Raw genomic sequence first — 22,338 nt, 5'->3', positions numbered from 1 at the left:
TCCCACCCCACCCCACCCCTCCTGCTCTGTGAGGCTTATGAGAGGATGGCTTCTGTACAGCAGTGTATGAGTGACCTTAATCATCAGAGGGATATTTGGGTTTTATTCGGCAGCAATGGGATGCATGCGGTCATCACTGTGTTCGACTGGCAGGCATAAAAAATGAGAGGGGGGGCAAGGTCGGTTTGCAAAGTGTAATCCATATCATCCCGTTACAGAGGCAGCGCTGGCGTTGGCCCCGGGACAAACAGAGTCAAACACATTTTGATGTTGATAATGATGTTGGATTATGCTGTCATCTGATGTAATTTCAGCCCGCATCAAATTAACAAAAGAGGGATCAACCAAATTCTTTAAAAGGGGACCAGTTTTCGTCGCAAACCTTTTAGATGCAAACTTGATTTGATTTCATGAAGTGTTTATTTTTGTTTTTCACAGTCTAGACAGACTTCATCTTTCTGGCTTGGCTTTTCCCTTGGAAGTAGAAGATGAACGATTCTCAGCAGCCTTGCTCTCTGCAGCATGCCTCGCAGTGATTCATATCAGCAGGATCTAAAAAACACTCTGGAAGTTGAAAACAGTGACCCTGCACTGTCTACAGAGGAATTTAACACCTACTTTCTTTTCCAAGATTTAATTGAAATGTGGCCCTCACGGAGCTTGTGAAGCAGCACGAATTTATACATTATTAATCAATCAATCTATCCGGTTGGTCAGTGTCACACAAATTCTTCTCAATGTTTATGGATTTTAAATCTCAAACCTCCCATAAACAATCTGTTATATTGCATTGGTGCCGTTTCCTGGAGCATTCCCAGGTCATTAGTGTGTGTGATAACCTTTCTGAGGCAGTCAACTGCAGGTAATTATCACATCAGAAAAGGATAAAGCTTGCTTGTCATTTTCTCTTACCTGCTATCACTTGGATCTGTAATCTAGCTCCACTACTAGCCTTTGTTGTGCCAACATGGAGCTCCCTGGTGTCCACGGCAGCGTCTATCAGCTCTAATAAAGGTCACAAACGCCTAATCTCACGCTTTGCATTAGCTGGCATTTATAAAGTGGAGAGAAAATATACTTCTGAGAGAGACAGAGGCTACATATAACAGATGATTCGAAGTGACAGCTTTGTTGTGAACGTTCTAGGATTGTCTTTCTACACAGAAGAAAAATCTGTGAGAGGCGTTCAGGTGTGAATTTTCAGTGTGTCAATATTTCAGCAAACAGATGATCTATTGAAAGTTGATATCTACCAGAACAAAGACAGATCAAATTCATGTTTCAAAGGGTGTGTGCTGTATGTTTTTCTTATTCTGTTTTAGCAAGTTATCCACTGATACAGATCGTCCATGCACACAGCTACAGCAAGAAATCATTTCAACTGGATGGCCATTCTAGGTTCAAGAGGAAGTCACATTCATTTCTTATTTTATCTTGTTTTGTGGCTGTACACATATTCACACAATGGTAAGCACTGTGTGGAGTTTGCATGTTCTCCTCTTACCTGCATGGGTTTCCTCTTGGGTCCTCTGGGCTCCAGCCTCCACCCCCTGAATGTAGTGATGGATGGACATAGATTCTCGCAGTTGATTATTCCAACAACAGGGTTTGAATTAAAAACTGGGATTGGTAGGATCTGACCTCCCCAGATTAAGACTTGGATCCCCCCCAAAAGCGGTAAAAACAACAGTTTGTCTTACCTGAAATTGTAAATTTTTTATACATTTCCCATATTTATGCCTGGAAGAATCTTGGCGATAGTTTAACATTTCCTCTGCCTGCCTCACTCCCATCAGTAGCTCATGTCCTAAAGTCTGTGTGCAAATTGAGAAGGTGTAAGTAAACGTTATTAGCAGGAGCTAACCATCTGGCTGGTTTACTTTCTTACCTTCTGAATTTCTGAATTAGATTGTGTCAAGTATCTACTGATAATTTTAGCAAGTTTCTAACTTAACCTGAAGTTACAGTTTAGCTAACTAATCTTAGCTAGTTTCTAATTTAACCTGAAGTTAAACTTTAGCTAACTAATGTTAGCTAGTTTCTAACTTAACCTGAAGTTACAGTTTAGCAAACTAATGTTAGCTAGTTTCTAACTTAACCTGAAGTTACACTTTAGCTAACTAATGTTAGCTAGTTTCTAACTTAACCTGAAGTTACAGTTTAGCAAACTAATGTTAGCTAGTTACTAACTTTTGCCTTAAGTTACAGTTTAGCTAACTAATGTTAGCTAGCTGATAGCACGTTCTTTCATTTCCAATGTTGGCTCGTCATTCCATTACCAATATAAAATGTAGTATATTATGTAATATTAGCAAATAGTGATGCTCAGTCATTCTAACAGTCTTTTTGTTACTGTGGTGGGATAGTGAGTCTTTTATCTTTTGATATCAGCTTTATAGGCACCGCCTTTGTTTTCACTCAGAAATTCAGGAGCTTTACCTGGTTGGGTTGTTGAACAATATTAGAATACATGTGCGCTGAAAGCTAAGTGATTGTATTAGCAGTGGTAGAAAGTAAGTACATTTACTCTAAAGTACTGTACTTTTTGAGGTATTTGTATTCCCATTTTATGCTACTTTACACTTCCACTCCTACATTTCAGAGGTAAATATTGTACTTTCTACTCTACTACATTTATTTGACAGCTTTAGTTAAACAAGCAAGATACTGTACTGTTAGATAAAGTTGACCCCCACCCTCCACCCCTATTGTTACTGTATAATTCACACTATGTCCAACAGTACACAGTGTGTCAATCTGTCTTTGTCCTTTGTTGACCTGTATCTGTCCAGACTCTCCATGTTGTCACACACTATGTTGCCAAGCCTCCATTATATGTCATGTTGTGGTATCCAAATTTTGTCTCTACACACTAAGCTTTTAAAAAACTTAGTGTGTACGTTTGATTTTGTATTGTCAACCTTATCAATTATTGGCAAATTACTTGATTTTGTGTACTTCCAGCTTTGCTGTTCTTTTGCTGTAGACAAAAAGTGTGTGAATAATTAATGATGTTTGCTGCTGGGAGGAAACCATCAGATTCTGCAGGCTTTTTTTAACCAAACATGATAAACACACAGCAGCGACTTGTTAGCATTGTTGAATAAATTAATGTTTCTTTGTCCTTTTAAAGTTAGTGATGACAATTTTGTAGTAAGACCAAAGTTACACTTTATTTTTTGTTGTTTCAAGCTGCTGTGCAGGAATTCCTCACCTTTGTTTTTGCAGGTCGAGTGCAGTCTGACATCATGCCCTCAGATTTGAGGAATGTCTCCCTTATAAGTTTGTAGTTTCACAGCACAGGAATGTCAGCATGGCTCATGATCCGAAGATGGTGGTCCACTCATCGTCTTTCCCTCATACGGGAACAGGCAAGAAAATATTTAAGATCTCTGCATCCTGTGCAGAAAAACAAACCCTCAGGAACTGATTCACTGAATTTGAAGCTTTAGTTTGGGCTGCTGTTGTCTGACTCGTTCAGACTGTGCAATATTCTCCTGTGTTTCCATCTCTTTCTTTCTATGTGTATTTAAGTATATGTTATGTACCTCAGTACAAAAAAACTTTATAAAAATCTAATAAAATAGAACATTTAAAGGGCGCATTCAACAGTGTTGCTGAGTCCTTGGAAGTCAGATATTACAATTATATATATTTTTTAAGACTCACCACCAGGACATGAAAAACATTGAGAAATAAGAAAGTTGTTTACTGACTGACTAACTCATAATAATCACTTTGCTTCATAGAAGAAAAACATCGCTCAATCAATGCATTCATCGTCATCATTTGTTCTTTATTGTGAAGTAAAATAAATGTGGGAAACATTAAAATGAGAATATTTAAGTTTTGAAAAAATAAATACCATATTTTTTCACTTACAAGTGAAAAGTTGAATTCATTAACAATGATATGCCTCCTTGTTGAGGTCAGTACGCTCAGGGGTTTTGTTGCTTCAGCTTTCTTTGGTCTGATATGTCCAGTTGTTTACTGTGGGCTAAGTACAGGTAGATAGTGCTGTGTGATGAACATTACTGGGCTCTTACTGCTTCAGTGTCCTACTGTTACACATGTCTTAGCATTCACCATTATCCTCAAAACAGTTTTAAATCTCCAAATGGTCTCACGCTACATAGTGAAAACAGATTAAACTCCACTGCAAAGGTCATTGATTTGACCTCCCTGCATCCAACACTTGGAAACAGCGAGCCTGTTCGGCCTTCTGGCTTCCTACAGTAAATACTTCTTTTCAACAGAGAAATCAGAACCTTTAAACTCCTCAGGTGTAGGGTTTATTTAGTGATCTCAGTTTGGCAATTCCTTTTTTTGTGTGTTTGTTTTCTTACTGACAACACGCTGTATAAAACAGGTCCTGGTGCTCTGCGTATGTTGTCCAGGTTTTTGGTTGAGACAAAATGCTCAACGACTCTGTTGTTGCTGAGGAACAAGAGTCAGCCGAATCAATTTTCCTCAGAGGTAAGAAAGTTGAAAATGTACAGTGGAGAGGAAAAAAAAAAGCCATACAGTAACTGGGGAACCCAGAAAACTGATTTCAGGATACGTACAAAACAACAAAAATCCTGCCACTTTAAAAAAGGCTTCAAAGGTGTTGCATGAAGCTCACAAGCATGGATCATTTATGCTAAAACCTTTGCTGTAGGCAGGGATTTTCTCTGTCTACCATTTTAATGCACATTAACATGCTAAAACATAAGAATTAGAATTCATTAGTGTAATCTGAGGTCTAGATCTAGATCAGGAGTTGTTTGATTAGTAGCTTTGGGACATTGTTTTTGTAGTGAGTCTGCCTGTCTCCTACTTTTGTTCTTCCTTATTTGGCATGACTCTCTGTAATATGGTTGTGCTTGAAGACTAATTTCTGCTATCTCAGCTCTAATTAACAGAGCATACATAGTTCCCAGACACATTTGTTGTTTTTCTTTCTCCTTTTTTTTTTCGACAAAGATTTCTGTGTTGTTTTTGTGCAAAGCACCTGGACCTGCCTGCCTACTGACAATGATTATAATGGTATACCAAATGACATGAATTAGAAATGAACAAAAACATCAGCGAACTCATTTCACTTTCACATGCCAGGACACAACCTGCATGATATCAACGCTGTCATCATCAGCCAGCGATTCCTGAAAACTGGGCCTTTTTGAAACCAAGAGAGCTGCATTTAGAAAACAATCGGTTTCTTGTTTTCTTATTCATCCCGTAGGTGCAAAACACACGCTTTCAGTCACACTTTAATGAGGAAGTACACATCGACTGTGCAGCTGCTGTGTTCTGTATAATGTTTGAGGTTTACCTACTTCAGAGGAAGTGGTGTGGGGGAGAAGACAGTGTTACAACCAGCAAATAAAACAGGATATCCGATGCTGGAACAATTGAAACACTAAAATATGACAAACGAGGGTTGTTTTCTCTGACTCTCCCTTCTGTGCTATATTTATTGTCTGTTGTTAAAACGAGTGACGTTAAGAAACATGACAAAGTTAGATCAAACATCAAACATATCTCCAGTGTTAATCTGTTGTGGTGGACCCTGTGACCATATTTCTTTTCATATGTTGTGGTACTGTGAGGATAAAATTGAAACCCATCATATCAGTGACATGCGTTGCTACAATCCCTAACTGCCGAACATCAAAGAGCCCCTGATTTCTTCTAACCGAGCATGTTAATTGGTGCTTGATTGATAACTCGAGTTCACAGGCGATGGCATGTGTCGTCTAAACTGTTCCAGGGTGTCTTTTTGAAATCAGCTTTAAGAGTGGAAGAAGAAGAATCACTGGCGGGCCCATTAAAAAAAAAATTGCCAGTGTACACACTTGCAAATAAGCTGTCACACATTACAAATGAGATTACCTTTTTCAGTGTGCCCTGGAACTTCGAGATGTGGGGACGCACGGGTAAGACACTAAAATAGCTCAAATCTTTTGGTTTTTATCAGCGTGCTCGATCTGCAAGTACTGTTTATGCTTTCTTCATGCACAGTGAGGAAAAAAAAAAAAGTATATTCACAGCTTGGAGCACAATGCAATCAGTCGCAGTGAAGTAAGAATCATCTGTGAAAAGACAGGCCTCAGAGTGAATGATTTTGTTCACACATGGCCTTTAAAAAAGAATGAAACCAACTCATGGAAAAGAATTATTAATTACATCAATCCTCTCATTAGACTCATTTTTATAGAAAATAAGATCGAGGATATCTGAATCTGCTGGTGTGTACAAACACACAAGACACACGATGCCAGTATTATGATGAACAACCCTGCGGTACAGCTACTAGAACAGAATCAGAGGTGAAAAAGCAGTTATCATATTTGCATGCAATCACGAGCATGTAAAGTAATTGTCTAGTTTGCATGGCACAGATCACTGAGGTCAGCCAAAGCCCACATGAAGCGAGAGCTTTGTTGGACATCTGATAGCGCCTTGCTTATATCAAACATCAGAAACGTTTGAGCTGCGAGAAAGGAGAAGCGGCAGAACCAGTCCAAACACAGGTGAAGCTGAGGATAATGAGAATTCACTCATTATAAACCAGAATATGTTGAGGTATTGTTCAAATAAATGGTATTTAATAAAAATATTTCACCAAAAAAATGTGACATACCTTTTCGTAACCGGTGATTGCTGGTGGTTCAGATAGCTGTCACTTTCACAGTCACTATCACACAGGAACAGCGCAGGTGTAAGTGATCACCCTAATTACATAGCATCATTTAACAGGCATTGACTCATATGGAGCATGTACAGTCTGTCGAACAGAGCCGTCATTAATGTAAGTTACACTTCTGATTTTCCTGCTATGACAAGTTAACACTCTGAGAACAAGTATGTAAGGTGTGTAAAAGTATCACAATTAACTATAGGTAAATGAGTGTGCTGTTGGTTTACACTGTCAAGTCACATAGGAAGTGCAGGAGCTCCTGACAACTGCACATTTTTTATTAAAGTGTCATAAATCAATTTTTTTTTAAAATTAACAATGGGTTTTACTTTTAACTCATTGTTTTTCGGCTGTATGGCTCGCAACTTTACTGATAAACCCACTGTACACGACCTGCCCAGCACCACTTAGCAAACAGACAAAGTTAGCCGTTAGCTGGCGCACAATGTGGAGCATTTAGCAGCTAAAATAACAGATATTTCCCTCAGACACTTGCAGAAAACTAAACACAGCTAAACAGAGGGTGAATATTGGACAAACAGTCATTGTTTCACCGTGAACTCTAAACTAAGTAAGACTCGAATTGAATGCTAACAATCCTCCTTATCTGCTGGAAGTGTAAATAAACAACTGTTCGCTAATGTTCGCCAAATCAACCTTAAAAGGTAATAATATGTTGGTGTTTTCAGCTCCTACGTCGCCCTAAAATTGCAAAAGAAAAAGAAAACCTACAACTGTGACTTTAAATCTTTGTAAAAAAAAAAATACTTTCTGCTTTCTCTCCAGGAAGTTTAACTGTCAGTTGCATCTTAAATCACAGTTTGATTGACTTTTATTTGTCTTTTAGGGTTTGTTTTGTTCACCAACTATACATACATTCATACATACATACATATATATATATATATATATATATATGTATTCACATATGAAGTGCATGCATGCAAACCATAACTACAGGGGAAGAAAGCTATGACTAAAACAAATAAAACAAACAAACAAACAAGCCAAAGGATAAATAAATCACATCTGGCCACTTGTCTAGGTTCTCTATTTTGTCCCAGTGCCTCACCTCTTCTTCACATTGCCAGTGACAGGGTGGGCACGGTGTACACCTTCACTCCTTCTGTCTGTTATTAAAGTCTACGCTTCGATCTATGGCAAGATAATATTTGAATACATTTCAGTGGTATTTCTTACAAACAAAAGTAGCTAGTAAATCCAGATTATAGTGAAGAAAGGAGTCACAGACACAGAGGAGCACTCATTCTTTCTCACGGTTCCACAAGATAGACAGTGCATGACATTGTATGGGAGAACTGCAGCAGGCAGCGCGGTGTTTGAATTTGAATGTCATACAGCATGTGCCGTTTCACACTTCATTGAATGAGTGCTCTATGTTAGAGCAGATACACCGCTTCCTTTTTAGTCAGTGTCTTGCTATTTAAAAGCCATTTGTTCAGTTATCGTAATTGCATCCTGTGTGTCTTTTTGCAGGAAATCTATAAATTCCCTACTAGTTTGAATATTAAAGCTTGTGATACAGGTCAAACAAACACAGCGTAACATGCAGCATAAAACCAACTGCCCTGACTGAAAATAATAGTCCTAAAAATAAAAGTCCTCAAGTGGTATTTTATATTTCACTGTGCCTTCTTTTTTTTTCTGGGACACTGGTACATACAGCACAGACACCTATAAAACATATTGCAGTGTCTCTTGTAATGTTTCAATACTAATACAGACAGACAGATGTGTGTGGATTAAGATGTATGGTAATTGGTGGGTTTGAGATGAAGTTGTAATAAATTATATTGCAAGCTGTTTCTGTTTTATTTGTGTGAACGTTTTCAAACTTCTGCACGATATCTTACTCACCTGGCAGACAAGGCAAGGTGGGAAAATACGCAACTTTTTTTAATATGTTAAACTTTTCCGCATACCGATATACATTTTTTTTTTTTTTTTTTTTTAAATCAGCCGTCTTTTCCTTTAAAATACATCCCTGTGTAAACAAACAGGAGGCTGTAGGAGCCGCCGGCTGCTTGTGGGCCGTGGTGTTTTGGCTTGCTGACACCGCTGGCCTGCTGCCTTACATGGGCAAACCTCTGAACTGACTGAGACGCCTGGAATTTCACAGCGTGACGTCACCGCCTACAACTCTCCCAGAATTTGGATCAAGAAGTTTCACTTTTTTTTGGTGGGATTTGAACCTCTGTCGTTATTTCCTAGAAAGCGAGGTAAGCAGAAACTCTTACGAGCTACTCGTCTAACGCTTTTTTTTGAAATAATAAAACAAACAAACAGCTCTTGAGATTGTAGCGGCTGTGTTGAAACTGGTGTAAAGATCTTTTATAGCCGGGACTGGTATCCAACGGTTGTTGGAGAGAAGCTCGTCTTCAATCCGTTCGGCCTTGTTAGACTGTGATATGAATTTTTTACTGTAGCTCGGACGGAGTTCACAATGAGGGCGTGGACTCGACTCGACTCGTTAGCTAGCCTCGGCTGCTACTAAAGTTACATGAGGGTACTAACGAAGCTAACTTGTCGCTAGCTAGTGTTCGCAGTCGTGCGTTCAAACTTTTTTTTTTTTACGACATTGCGAACGTCAAGTTTCGCCAAACTCGACTCTCTGGGCGTCTCTCCGGTGGTGGTGGTGAGGGGGTTTCTGTTTTTAGCCCGGTGGTCCGCTGCTGAGCAATGCGGAAGACACTGTCACCGGAGAAACACGAGAAAGCCCCCCGTGTCTGCGGAGAAATTAGTCCGCAGAATTTGGTCGTTAGCTTCCCCGTAGTGTCACATAATAGCGACAGCTTAAGTAGCTTCGCGTAGTTTTTTTGTTTTGTTTTGGCGTTAAAGAAAAACACAGCGCGTGACATTGCTGTTAGAGGGACGCGCTTGTTTACGGCAGCACAGATTCGCCACGTTGTTTGAATAGTTTTTTGATGAGCGTTTGTATTAATAACCTACAGAAAACTGTTGTGACTTCTGTGTTCGTTATGCTTTTATAAATGACGGTATCATTGATTGCACACACACACACACACACACACACACACCCACACCCACACCTATACGGTTTGCTGAGACAACACTAATGCAAAGTGCAGTGTAGGCCTGCTATCAGTCATAAAAGAGTGGACCAACATCACAGTGCAGGCCTACTGTATACGTTTAAGCCCTGGTTTGGATTAAAGACAAAGCAGGAAACCGTCACTGCCTTGGTTTGTGACAGAAAATGCACAAACAGGCCAAACGTGGCTCCACCCAAAGATTGAGTTCTTACTAAAAAAATCCTTTGCAGGTGACGTTTTTACTTCTCTAGTTTGATTACTTAAGTAATTTCTGTGGAACTGGCAAGGCTAATGCAAGATAAGACATCATATATTATGTCATTTTCATGTACTTGCATGTCAATAAGCCTGAACTGACTCATGCCGTTTGATGTGTCTTGACCACTTACTATGCAACATGCCCACGTCTTACTGTTGACATTCCTGTGTGTTCATAACCATAAGTTTCTTTAAACAGGTCGATAGATTTAACAAAAATAACTCCCACCCATATCAAAAATTTAGCCTTGTTTATTGGTATTGAATGTTACATCATATGAACTGTGAAGTGTTGTGTGTATATATGTGTGTGTGTGTGTGTGTATGTACCAGGATATGATGCAGATTGGAGATCTTTGCTTCGCACAAATGAGCATCTAGTGAACGGCGACAGAGGTTTTCCTCTAAAGCTTTACGTGGGTCATAATCACAAATGACTTAAATGAAAACCTGAGGAAATGGCTTTGACATTCTCGTCTCCCTCTTTGTGAGTGACAAAAGAACCTCGGTCCAGACTTAAAAGATATTGATCTGCTGCAAGATGTGGCGTTCGTGAAGAATAAGTTTCCTTTTCCTCTTTAAAAGACTAAATTCAAACTTTGACTCAGATGTGAATTTCAAATCAATAACACCAAGGTCTCCCGAGAGTGCTGCCATCAAACCGCATACATCTGCGTCGCTCCGACACATATTTGACTCAGGCAACATTAAATGGAACTGTCTTTAAAATCTCTAGTTAAAAAGGACTCGTTTGACAGCACTGATGATGTTCAACTTAAAAGATGAGTGCCTCAACTGCCTTTGAGCCCGGGCCCCCCTGGTAGGTTTAGTCAAGTTATTCTCCTGTTTGTGTTTCTTGGTATATTTTAATGAGCGTGTTCTTTTTCTGATGGGAACAGCAGCAGTTTCCCAGGCTCAAAATGCACAGTTTTAGAGCAGAGCGTGATGTCAGGACAGTGGGTTTTCAGAAAGCATCACCTGTGTGAGTGTTTTACCGCAACCAGAAGCTAGTGTGCATCTCTGTAATATATGGTTAAGTGCGGCCTACCATAACTTAAGGTAAGACCCACTGTGTTTCTGCCGTTGATGTATTACTATTACATGAATCACAGAGCTAAGAATCTGAGCATCTGAGGTTAAGAATGTTTTTTTTGCTGTGCAGCAGATGGAATATTTTTTCATCCATATGGTTAGGAGAGTGTTTGAGGATTTCAAAAATAACTCCAGAACTCCAGTAAATCTTAAAGGACCTTGTTGGTTTTTTTTTGGCTGTGACCGCCACAGGTCCAAACCTATAAGAGAGAATGTCAAGTTACACCATTGATCAGTTGAAGTGTTCCCTAACCCCATCGGCCATTACTCCAGCAAAATGAATTGGCATGAACAGTTTCTATTAGGGGCTGGAGGGGCCACGTTTATAGTCTGCATTGTTGCCGATTTAACGACTTCTCAGACCCCTTTAACGACTTTTGTTTTCAAGCACCTAGTGACAAAGCTAGCGACTTTTTGGACAAACTTTAGCAACTTTCCATAGAAGAGTTTCGCCAGTAGTGTCCTCGGTATCTGCTCTGTTCAGTGAGAGGCAGAGAGGTGGAGCAGCAGTTTGGTACCCAGGTGTGCGCTGTGCTGTGTGTGAGAGACAAAATAAGAAAGATATTCTTTTGCTTCACTTTAAAAGTACATATAGCTTAAATCACAACACAGTCTTCGTCTTTGGAGTTTTGTGTATATAATGATTTTTTTCGAGACGATGTGGTTATAGAAACCAGCTGACACTAGTATGAGTACGACGTGATGATGTCAGTTGTTTACAGGATTTTGATGCTTATTTATGTGACTCAATAGTATTCATACATGAGAGGCACAGAGCTGGGGCTATACGTGTCACATTAGAGTCATGTTGAGCTGGATAACCAGGTAAAACCCTGAACCGTACCTGTATGTTTCACAGACAGCTTTATCTCTGCACGGGCAGAGTAGAGCGACTGATCTGAGACTCTTGAACGCGACAAACCAAATATGTTTTATGAGGTTAGACAGAGTTAACGAAACCCGCCGCCACAGAAAAATGTAACATAATCACGTTAGAGGAAGACAAAAAAAGTAGTTGAGATTTTAAGACAAATCATGACACAATTAAAACCAACCAGACCTGTGACAAAACACAGAGGGCCTCACAAGGACGTGTCTGTGCCTGTCGTAAAGGTTGTGCTGTTCTCTCAGGTAGGGGCTTGACATGTAGTATAGGGCTGGTTTTACACAACGATACTACTGCCTGTCTTACACTATAATTCCTACGGGACTCCCGTTACAACTGAAACGTATTCCTGAGGGGCTTTTTTTGTAAGTACAGTACAGTATCTGCTGAATGATTGATATGTGTTATCCTCATACTTGCACTCTCTGCACCCCGCTCCTGGTGCTCAAAGTACAGGAGTACAAGCGCTGGAATAACACGATTTTGCCATTTCTCAGTCTCCGTCCGTCTAGTTTTATGCTAACGACTTCACTTTACACTAACTACTTCATACACGGCTTGTTTCCTCCCACTAGCCTGCTGTGTTAGCTCTCTCAGTCGTGCAGTTAAAAGAAAAAAAAGAAAAAACGTGGAAATTAAAAGTATAGTCTTATGTCAGGGCAATTTGTTTGCAGGTTTATTGCACTAGATAGCTGGCTTTGCCGTTGCATCAGACACCACTACCTACCAGAGTGCTGTCTCACACAGTACACTGCTTTCCTGCACCTTTGCCAGCACATGAAAGCTTCGTCTTCATCGACTAGCAAACAACATGACATAATTATTAGATCAGGTATCATAACGATGTAACCCAGGTCAAAAACCACACTAAATGACTTCTGCTAAACTAAACAACACTGAAGCAGCTTGTTGGAGTGTAGTCATTGAACTAACAATAGTAAAACATTTGCCTGTTACACCTTCTCAAGTGAGAGGATTTGCTTTGGTCTCTGGGACAAAATAAGCAGTGAAGACGTTTTTTATTGGGCTCGTAGAACTTGTGACGGAGGTTTTCATTACAACATTAATCAGAGAATAAAATAATCAATATTTTAATCTGTAAGCTACACAGATCAGGCTGGTGTATTTAACACAGCAAACAGATTACGATAATAATAATAATATGTAATCATGATTAAATGATGAAGAGCTACAACAGGAGGTTGATACTGACTCAGTAGTGATATGATGTTGATTATTCCACGACTGCTGCTATTATGCTAAAATACAAAGAGGTCTCAAAAAGGGGGTTTTTGAATTTAACTGAGGAGAAAAAGATGAAATAATTGTTGTGTGTTTAATGACTACTTGTTGCTGTGACTTGCACAACAACGTTGGAGACGATTTGTCCCGTTTTTTGAGAGATGCCTTTCGTATCAAATGCTATTTTATTCCCTCAGCTCTCTTCGCTAAATAATTGTTACACTGTGGTGAAATATTTTCTGTGGAGTCACTTGTCAGCATTGTTTCCCCTGCACTGTCTTCACAGTGAAGCATTACTCTGACAGTGTGACAGGTGCCTGGTGAAAAATGACAGACTGAAATTTAAATGGACAACTTACACTCAGGTTCATGCAGGATTTATGGGCGCCTGCACAAGGTTCATCTTTCCACCGATGAATTGACGCAGTCAGAGAAAAAAGTTGACAGCACCCACTTACCAGGCTGGTGTGGCCCCGCTCAGCACAATTACAGCTGTGTTATTCATTTGAGTGGTACAGAGTTTACTCAGTCTTTATTTCTCAATCCCAACAGATTTCCACGAGCACTAAAGGGCATCGATTTAGAAAACCCCCCCGCACACCCAGAGAGGAGAAAAGGTAAGATGGCTTTTACTGTTCTTTGCTGTATTGGACTTTTTTTGTATACGGTTTGTTGGTCCTTGCTTTTGTCCTGTCATGTCTGGTGGTAGTACAACTTATATTTGGAAGGGTTGTGTGTTTTAACATCTGTTTGTACGTAGATTTTAGTCAGTCCTCAGAAATGTGCCTTTGAGGACGGTTTGGGGATTAAAGCAAAATATGTTTGGTCGTCCCCAGTGTGAGTTCTTCTCAGTAAATCATTGTGTTGCACAGTGTATCTCAGTGACAGTTCCCATTAACTTTTCATTGCTGCACTATCTCGTTGAGTATTTGCCCAGCAGGTGTAATATCACCTTCATGTTGGGCCGTTTTCAAACCACAGGCCTTAATTGCTCAGGGCTGACTTGCTGCTCAGGTTTTTGTTGTGAGGGTGTCGCACTGTGTGGATATCAGTCTGGATGCAGACGTGTGCCATGAGCATCCAGTGCAGTGCAGACGCATGTGGAGGGTTTATTGTACACAGAGCAGTGATGTCAGGTGAGAGGTCGAGGATTTGATGTGTGTCGAGCACAGCTGAGCTTTTTCCGGTGAAGCTCGTATCGTCTCGTGTATCATTTTAAACGTATAACGTAACTGAAGCGACTGCGAAACTTGACTTGAGTATATAAGAGCTCCGAGAGAAATGAAGCATTTTATATAGTTTTTGGTTTATAACACCGATTGACATTGACTGGTTGTATTTGCGATGGATCCACCAAAGAAGACGTCTGCAGTTTAACGACACTTTGATCTTATTTCTCCCAATGAAATGGTGTAACATTATTATAGTTTTTTTTAAAACATTGTTGATTGGTTTTCCAGTAATTACTATAAAGGTCTGCTTAGAATAAAAAATACAGTCATACCTATTGTACGTTTTGGGCAGTAGTCACTCTGTTAACATTACGTCACTGTCCCCCGTCACCGTCACTGATACAGAGAGTTGTAGCTCTTTGTAAGAAGAAAAACACACTTTGTCCACTTGACTTCTTTCATTTAAGTCTTTAATGTTATTTTTAAGGCTCTTATCTCTGCGTTCACACGTCAGCCACATTTTCATGTGGTCATGTTTAGTGGTCTCTTCTCCTGTGCTTCCAAATATTCAGAGGTTACTTATTGCACCAGTGCAAAGTTAGAAAACTACAAAAATTTAAAAAACGTGTAACGGTGAAGGAAAGTTATCAGAAACAAAAACAAACAAAACAAAACAAATAAAACTGTTTAAATGAAAAAATAAATAGTCTGTTCCTTTGGGATCTGGATGAAGTGGCGTTGCGCTGTTTGAAGAAACAAACACTCTCACGCCGAGTTGCTGTGCGGGGCGTTGCAGTGTTCTCTCGTAGCGGCTGCTGTGACATTACCGTGATCTCCGATGACCCAACGGCGCTTATGGGGAGTAATCAGACTTTAATTATACCTTCTTAATCACTTGAAGACAATCCTTGTGACAAGACAAGCTTCTCCCAGTAACTGGGCTATCTTTACCTTCTAATCTGGCCCTGGTTTCCTCATGATAGATAAAAAGTAGTAAAGTATGTTTGCAACGTTTCCCTGCATTTTTTCTTTCTTTTTTTTTATCAAAATTCCCACTTAGAGTTTTAAAATAACTCATCGTCTCGTCTCTGAATTTTTTTTACTAGTTAGTCTTTGAAATAGAGTCACAGTCAGAGCGAACTCTGTCCAATAGTAAAAAGTTCTCCACAATCATCAGTATTATTCCTAGTGAAAGGTATGCACCACAGAACTGGCTCTGCCGAGTGACTCTGGCTCACAGAGTATGGCATTCCAAGCTGAAAGCAAACCAAACTGATATTGCCCTCAATACTGTCTTCATATTTTCTCCATATTTGGAAATGTTTACCTCCTCATGATGGTTGACAGAGGTTGGAAGAGGGGATGTGAGTCATTTCAGCTGCATAAGGCTTTCTAGGGGTGAGAGGAGCCTTCCAAGTGACTGCCATTTAGTGAATCCAGCAGTTTTCTGTGCTTCAGTGATCTAAAGAGAAACTGTGAGTATCATTCTGTGCTCAATTTCTGTTGTATTGTTTTAGCTTTATGCTAGCATGTGTGTATATACTGTAGGAGACGCAATTTGTATTGTCAAAATAACCATACCATATAACCATATAATATAATAAGATATGATATTATATAATATTATGTAATATATTTTAATATTTCAGTAAAAGTTAAAGGAAACTTGATTTGCCTGTGTGTTCTTGTCCACAGCTGTGCATGTATATTCTGCTTGTGGGGAACTTGTGTCACAGTTTGTCACTGGTTGATTGAGCATTTGAGAGACGTTATTGCTATTTCCTTGCATCAGACACACAATCAACACATAATGTTCCTGTGCATCTCTGCAAGTGTGGATAAGACAGGGAATTGGTTTTGACTTTTCAACCGGCTTACCTGATATTTTGATAAAGTTTTCAAAAGCTGGGAGTAACTCAGCACCGCACAGAGAATCTTATTTATTTATTTATTTATTTGTTTTTGACCAGGAGACCGACCTCATACACAATTTTCTGTCAGTAATATGATGAGTTAGATAGAAAGGTGAGAAGTGCAAGAATCTGTTGTGTCTGTCCGACCTGAAGAGACATTTTAGGATAGAAACTGTTAAATAGCCCTGCAAGTTTTCATGTACATGTCTTGTGATGGCGTGGTTGTGTGTGTGTGTGTGACGGTGTGTGTGTGTGTGTGTGTGTGTGTGTGTGTGTGAAGGTGTGAGTGACTTGGGGGCAACTCAGGTCATTGAAGAATTGTGGTTTTGCAAACATCCACTCTAACCGATAGCTAGACCTTAACAGGTCTGACCTTCCTCCTGGCTTTTACTTTCACACCTCAAACAGTCAGTGGCAGGTGCCTGGTAGTTTCTCCCTTCACAAGTGGAGGAAGGAGGTAAATGATTTTACTCGGTTCTGAGGGCTGCTGCTGCTGCGGCTGCTGCTGCTGCTGCTGCTGCTGCTGCTGCTGCTGACTTTAGTGATGGTGAGGTGTGATTAACTAATTACTTTTATCTTTTAAATTATGCCGGGACTGTATCGGCTTTCAGCCTCGGAGCTAGTTTTCCCGTTAGCACGTCTGTATCAATTGTTCTTCTTTTCTATAGAGTTTTATTGGATACTGACACATTACTGAATGAAGGCTGTTATTAGACATTTATCTGCTCTGATGTGATGCTTCAAATATTTTTTCAGCCACGCGTCACCCTGTTTTTCCCCTGTGAAAACTGAACTAACTCACTAATGAAATGGAAGGAAACAAGATTAACTGTATGAGAGAGCCATGACTTTAGACACTGGCTGTGAGGCTCTAGAGGAGGCAGTGCTGTCATTGAGTCGGTCCATTGCTGTGGTCCAGACCAGAAGAGCATCTGATGTCTCTCCCTCTTTTTTTTTTTTTTTTTAAATGAATTCATGTTTCTGGACACGTTGAGTCGCAGGAAGTTTTCTGTGCGTGATGACAATGATCCTTGTAGTAACCGTCTGCAGTTAAATACCACCATAGTGCCGTAAATAAAAATACAAGTAGAATTAAAAATGTCTTATTTTTTTTTCTCACTTCATTTATTTTTTTAATTTAAAGTTGAATTCAGTTGACTGGAACATCAACTTGATCCTGGATCTTTCAAACGGCGCTCTTTATTGGGAACATGGCCGCAAAACTTAACCCCAATAATCTCTGTAATTGGGCCCCTGGGCTGGAGTCACTCCGCCCTCTCCCCCCACCGCAACACACGGCGAGTCACAGAGACCGAGACACTGAACTGGCACAATTAAAGCTGAGATCCTGGTGTGACGAGCCTCATGTTGGTGTCCGTTGACCTTAAAATGAAACCATGAAACTTTTAGAGGAAGAAATGCGCATTTTTATTCCTGTCTGTCTCATCCATTGTGAACATGATATCTCAGTAACGCCTTGAGGGACTTTCTTCGAATTTCCTACAAACATTCACTTGGATTCGAGGCTGAACTGATTCGCTTTTGGTGCTCAAAGGTCAAAGGTCACTGTGACCTCACGAAACACTTTTTTGGCCATAACGCACAAATTCATACGTTAATTATGACGCAGTTTAACATAATTTATATCCAAATAGCCACAGATCAACTTCACTGTGACATCATAATGTTCTGCAAAAACATTCCTGGCGTTTATTCAATGCTGTACCTCAGGAAGGGAAGATAGTCACCATATTTCCTGCTGCTTGGCGGAGACAAACAACCACAAGGCGGTAACTCTAGTTCCTCCTAAAATTGAAAAATTGAATTCATATGCAGTAAAAGGACCTTGTAGGTTTTGCTTCAACAGCCTTAAATGATACTAATATGACCGCTAACTTGTGGCGGCTAATGGCGGCACGTTTAGGAAGACAACGCCGTCATTTCAGCTCTGTTCATGACTCCTCTCCACTTGTGCTGCTCTTACTATATGTTTTTGTTTTGTGCACTTTTGGCTGAAGTGCCAGACAGCCGTGCCGTGGAACATGCAACGAGATTCGAGTAGCTTTACTGGGGAGAAATTAAAGAGATGTTCGAGGAGTTTTGACTGTTACAAACAAACTGTGGGGAACGGAGTGCTTTGATGGCTTAATTATTGTAGAGCAGCCATCCCAGCCAATCACGCTGCAGCTGCTTTCTACACACCCTGTTGGAGACTATGTGATCAAAAAAAATCACACTTATAAGTTTTATGGTTATCTTAAGTAAATAATGAGTTCACTTCCAGTTTGCTTTACCACCACAGTATCAAGAACGTAGCAGCGAGCACTTCCTTACCCAAAAAGGCGTTCCCAGTTTAATAAGCAGCGACAGACGCTGATCGCGGCGTTACGTCAGTCTCTTGCGACATCTCCAACGCTCTCAAAATGACTTAATCTGGTCTCACTCTGCTTTGCTGTCCTTAATTTCAAGACGCTGGCATCCCCCACGTTGGGAGAGATTGTATGTTTTCGAGACAAGTCTTCCAAATGAATCTTGTCAACAAATTAAGGCACGATTAACAAGAGCAATTACACTGAGGATCCGACTGAGCTGAGGAGAATCAAGCTAAAGTGGAGGAGATTATCTTTCTTATTAAGGAGAATCACTTTAAGGGGTTTGATTACTTTCTGTTTTTGTGTTAAACTCTTGATTACTCTCTAACTAATGATGCCTCCTAAACAGCTATGTTTTTTTCATCCCTCTTGAGAGCTGCAGGGCGCAGATTGAACACTGAGATTGTATGTACACAAGAGCAGGTCCAGGTTCTGTTTCCTCTCAGGCCCCCGACACCGAGAGACTGATCACATTCAAGAATTATCAGAGCTTTGAATACACACGTCCCCTATCTGCTTGGCACATATGGATTTTGGGATTTCTAGTCTAAATAGATTTTTTTCCTTTCTCCTCCCCAGTAAAGCTGGACAGGGTGAGTCAATAAACAACAATCTCAGACACATTATTTTACAATGTGTTTCAAGGCTTTGGCCAGGTCCCTCATCTCAGTGTTGATTTGGCCGCATGCTAGTGGCCATTATTATGTTTGAACATAAATCATCACCTCAGTTTAAGGTCTTCGGCACTTTGATGGAGGCTCTTCTCAAACTTTCGCCTGCGTTTATCGTTCCTCCTTTCCCCCAATACAAAAAAAAAACCCTCTGCATGATGTCATGACCGCCCCTCCACGGCTGGGATGTTGTCAGATTTGTGATGAGTTGTCAACAACCTCCACCAGACACTTTATATCATAACTGAAGAATTCAGCTTTTCTTTCGTAAGAGTGAAGGATCTTTTGCATTTTTATTTTTAGGAAAGTTTTCATTCCTGTTGCAGAGTCCAGGTTTCCCCCTGGAAAGGCCTCATTATCACTGCCAGTAACCTCTGCAGTTCTCTGTCTTAGTGCCGAAGACCTGTGGCTGGTTTTTGTGTTAAGATCTCTCAAGTTCAGGTTACGATTTTTCCTCAATTTGTCTCAGTTAGCCTGATGTCAGATCTACTAAATGAGCCCTGAATTTAACTTCCCTGCGTTAGCCCATACGCAAAAGTAATATATGTACATATGTTTAATTTTCAAATATGAAATATATCTATATATATATATAGGTGTGTGTATATATATATAAATATATATACATATCAAATAAAAACATGTAATTTGGAACATTTTTACATACTTACATATATGTCGAGCCCATACAAATATGTATTCTTATGTATTTATGCTTATATTGTAGACATATATTACATAAATACATATCCATCACAAAGCCTGTGAATATAGTGTATGTTGATATTATATTCAGTGGGTTCCAAAAGTTGTTTTAATCAAATTGCATATGTAAATTAAATATATATCATTAACACATATGCTCACAACATATAAAAATTCATCATATAGCCTAGATGTTTTTAATATATATACATATACAAATTTTAGTTTGAGTTTTACATATACGTTATAAACTTATATCTCCATATATCCACAGGTTGTATATACGTGATAATAATATATCTCCTTATAGGTGACATATATGGCAACATCACATTGATATAGGGACGTATCATATGTCATATATTACAAGTCTATTTGGGAGTAATCAGTTGAAATAAGATTTCATAGTTTCACAGTAACTGTACAGAAATTCCAAGAACAATGTGAATTAAAATGTGTGTCTAACACAGTGTCTATGTAATAAAGCCAAATATGGACTTACTGACTAAAAACAGTTCAGTACGTTTGCTATTTATTAATTTGAAAAACCCTACAAACAAAATGAAGCAAGTTTAGTTCATCTGAAGATGCTTCCTCCTTATTAAAATCAGTCCGATATTAATGGATGTTGTCTAAAAAAAGAGTGATTACATGTTACATGTGGTCTCATTGAAGAGTACTAATTAGAAAAAAAACAAGTCTCCAGCATCTTTGATACATTTAAGAAGCTCCTAAACATCAACAGCAACTCTGTAGATGTGGTGAGCTTGTTTTCTTTGTATGAAGAACAGAGCGGGCGAACTGAAAGGAATATTTCTGTCTTTGGGGTAGTGGTGATCTGCTCAAACTTTTAGGGTATTTTTTTAATGGATATTTTTCGTTGCTTAAGTTTCCAGTGTTGCTGCATTGAATCAATTAATTAAGTAAAGTTTCAGTTTTGTCTCTCTTGCACTTCCCGTCTTTATTCCCTCTCTCTCAAAATTCCCATGTCCTGATATTGGTTCTTATTGATAGTTAGTCATTTCTGACGGTATCATAGGATCAGGGACCTTTTTTGGATTTAGAAACCGTGGCCCATGGTTATTTCTTTCCTGCTGAAATCACTGTACAGTTTCAGAGATCCTGAAAAGGTTCCTGTATTCCGCTTTCGAAAAGAACCATCAATTTTACTTTGTATTGAGCGCGATTACACCCTCAGGTATTCCTGGCGCCTGACACCCATCATTTTTCACATTCTGCTCGGTGAAAATTTTTCTCTTTGGTGTTCGTCAAAACACTTTCATTCCCAGTAAACAACAGTAATCTTTAACACTGTCATAATAGTAACGGTTCCAGACGGCGGAGTGATTGTGTGCCAGGAGTGACATTTTCACTGTGCCCCTATCATTTAGGATCAGGATGCCACTAAATGATTAATCTCAGATTAAGCAGAAGCTTGAGGCTAATGGGGCACTTTACACAATGTGACTGATACACACTTGCCTGGCATGCAGTGACAGATGCCACCCTGTAAAGACGGTCAAATTACTGAAGCATGTTGTTGGCAAAACACGGAGCCATTAATAATGTGCCAAAAATATATAAACTGCAAACCAGTTAAATCAGATTTAGAACGGCAGAAGGATGGAGCGAAGGTTTTACTTTTGAATACCAACAAAAAAGAGCGAAACCAATCAATAAACATGTATTTATGGTGTAAAAGCTGTTAGATATTATTAAGATCGTGAAATGCCACGAATTTCAAAAATACTTTTTAGATTTGAAATCTTCTCTTATCTCAAGGAAAATTCTTTCTATGTGTACGTTAGTCTTTAAAAGCCACATGTCTAAACGTGGTAAGTGAGCTACTCATTCTTAAAACACTGTCACAACTCATCTGCAGGTTTTCCTCTTTGACAGATAAGCATCTTCTTTTTTTATCTGTCGTTACCCACATTTTTTTTCACACAGTCTCTCTCGGATTTCAAACAACCTCTGGATGCAGTTTGGGAGTAAATGATTTTCTGCTTTAGACTTTCTGTGCAGTTTTAAAATCAACCAGATCATTAAATTTTCAAGCATTTGAATGAATGAATGAATTGTGGGTTAGTTAGTTCATAATAGTCTCATTGGTTGATGATTCTCATAGCTTTCTACTGTAGCATGGAAAGTGAATGTTCCCTATACCTCCACACAATAAGTAATGTATGGTAATATGAGAGAGCCGTATAATATACAGTGATTTCTGATTTAAAATGTTTTTTTCTATATAATACTGGAATAGTTTTAGAC

General features: G+C 39.4%; 1 protein-coding gene across 5 annotated transcripts in view; it reads left to right on the top strand.

The window, feature by feature from the left end:
- The first annotated feature begins 8,714 nt into the window (after positions 1-8,714).
- lpp (LIM domain containing preferred translocation partner in lipoma) overlaps positions 8,715-22,338 on the top strand; it is a 142,670-nt gene continuing 129,046 nt past the window's right edge. For 2 of the 5 annotated variants that reach the window (XM_087179199.1, XM_023425955.2), the window contains exons 1-2: positions 8,715-8,922; positions 13,787-13,851. The gene's annotated coding sequence lies outside the window, so the exon portion shown is untranslated. Of the gene's footprint in view, positions 8,923-8,986; positions 10,835-13,786; positions 13,852-15,795; positions 15,882-22,338 lie in introns of those variants that run through there. The other 3 variants (XM_087179200.1, XM_023425957.2, XM_087179198.1) reach the window with 3 other exon arrangements.

This window comes from Seriola lalandi, unplaced genomic scaffold, assembly GCF_002814215.2.
Source record: "Seriola lalandi dorsalis isolate HSWRI2012SDOR001 ecotype SW California unplaced genomic scaffold, Sedor1 jcf7180002054797, whole genome shotgun sequence".
In the NCBI taxonomy this organism is placed as follows: Eukaryota; Metazoa; Chordata; class Actinopteri; order Carangiformes; family Carangidae; genus Seriola; species Seriola lalandi.
The sequence above is the reverse complement of the archived record's forward strand: the minus strand, read 5'-3'. Positions and strand labels throughout refer to the sequence as shown.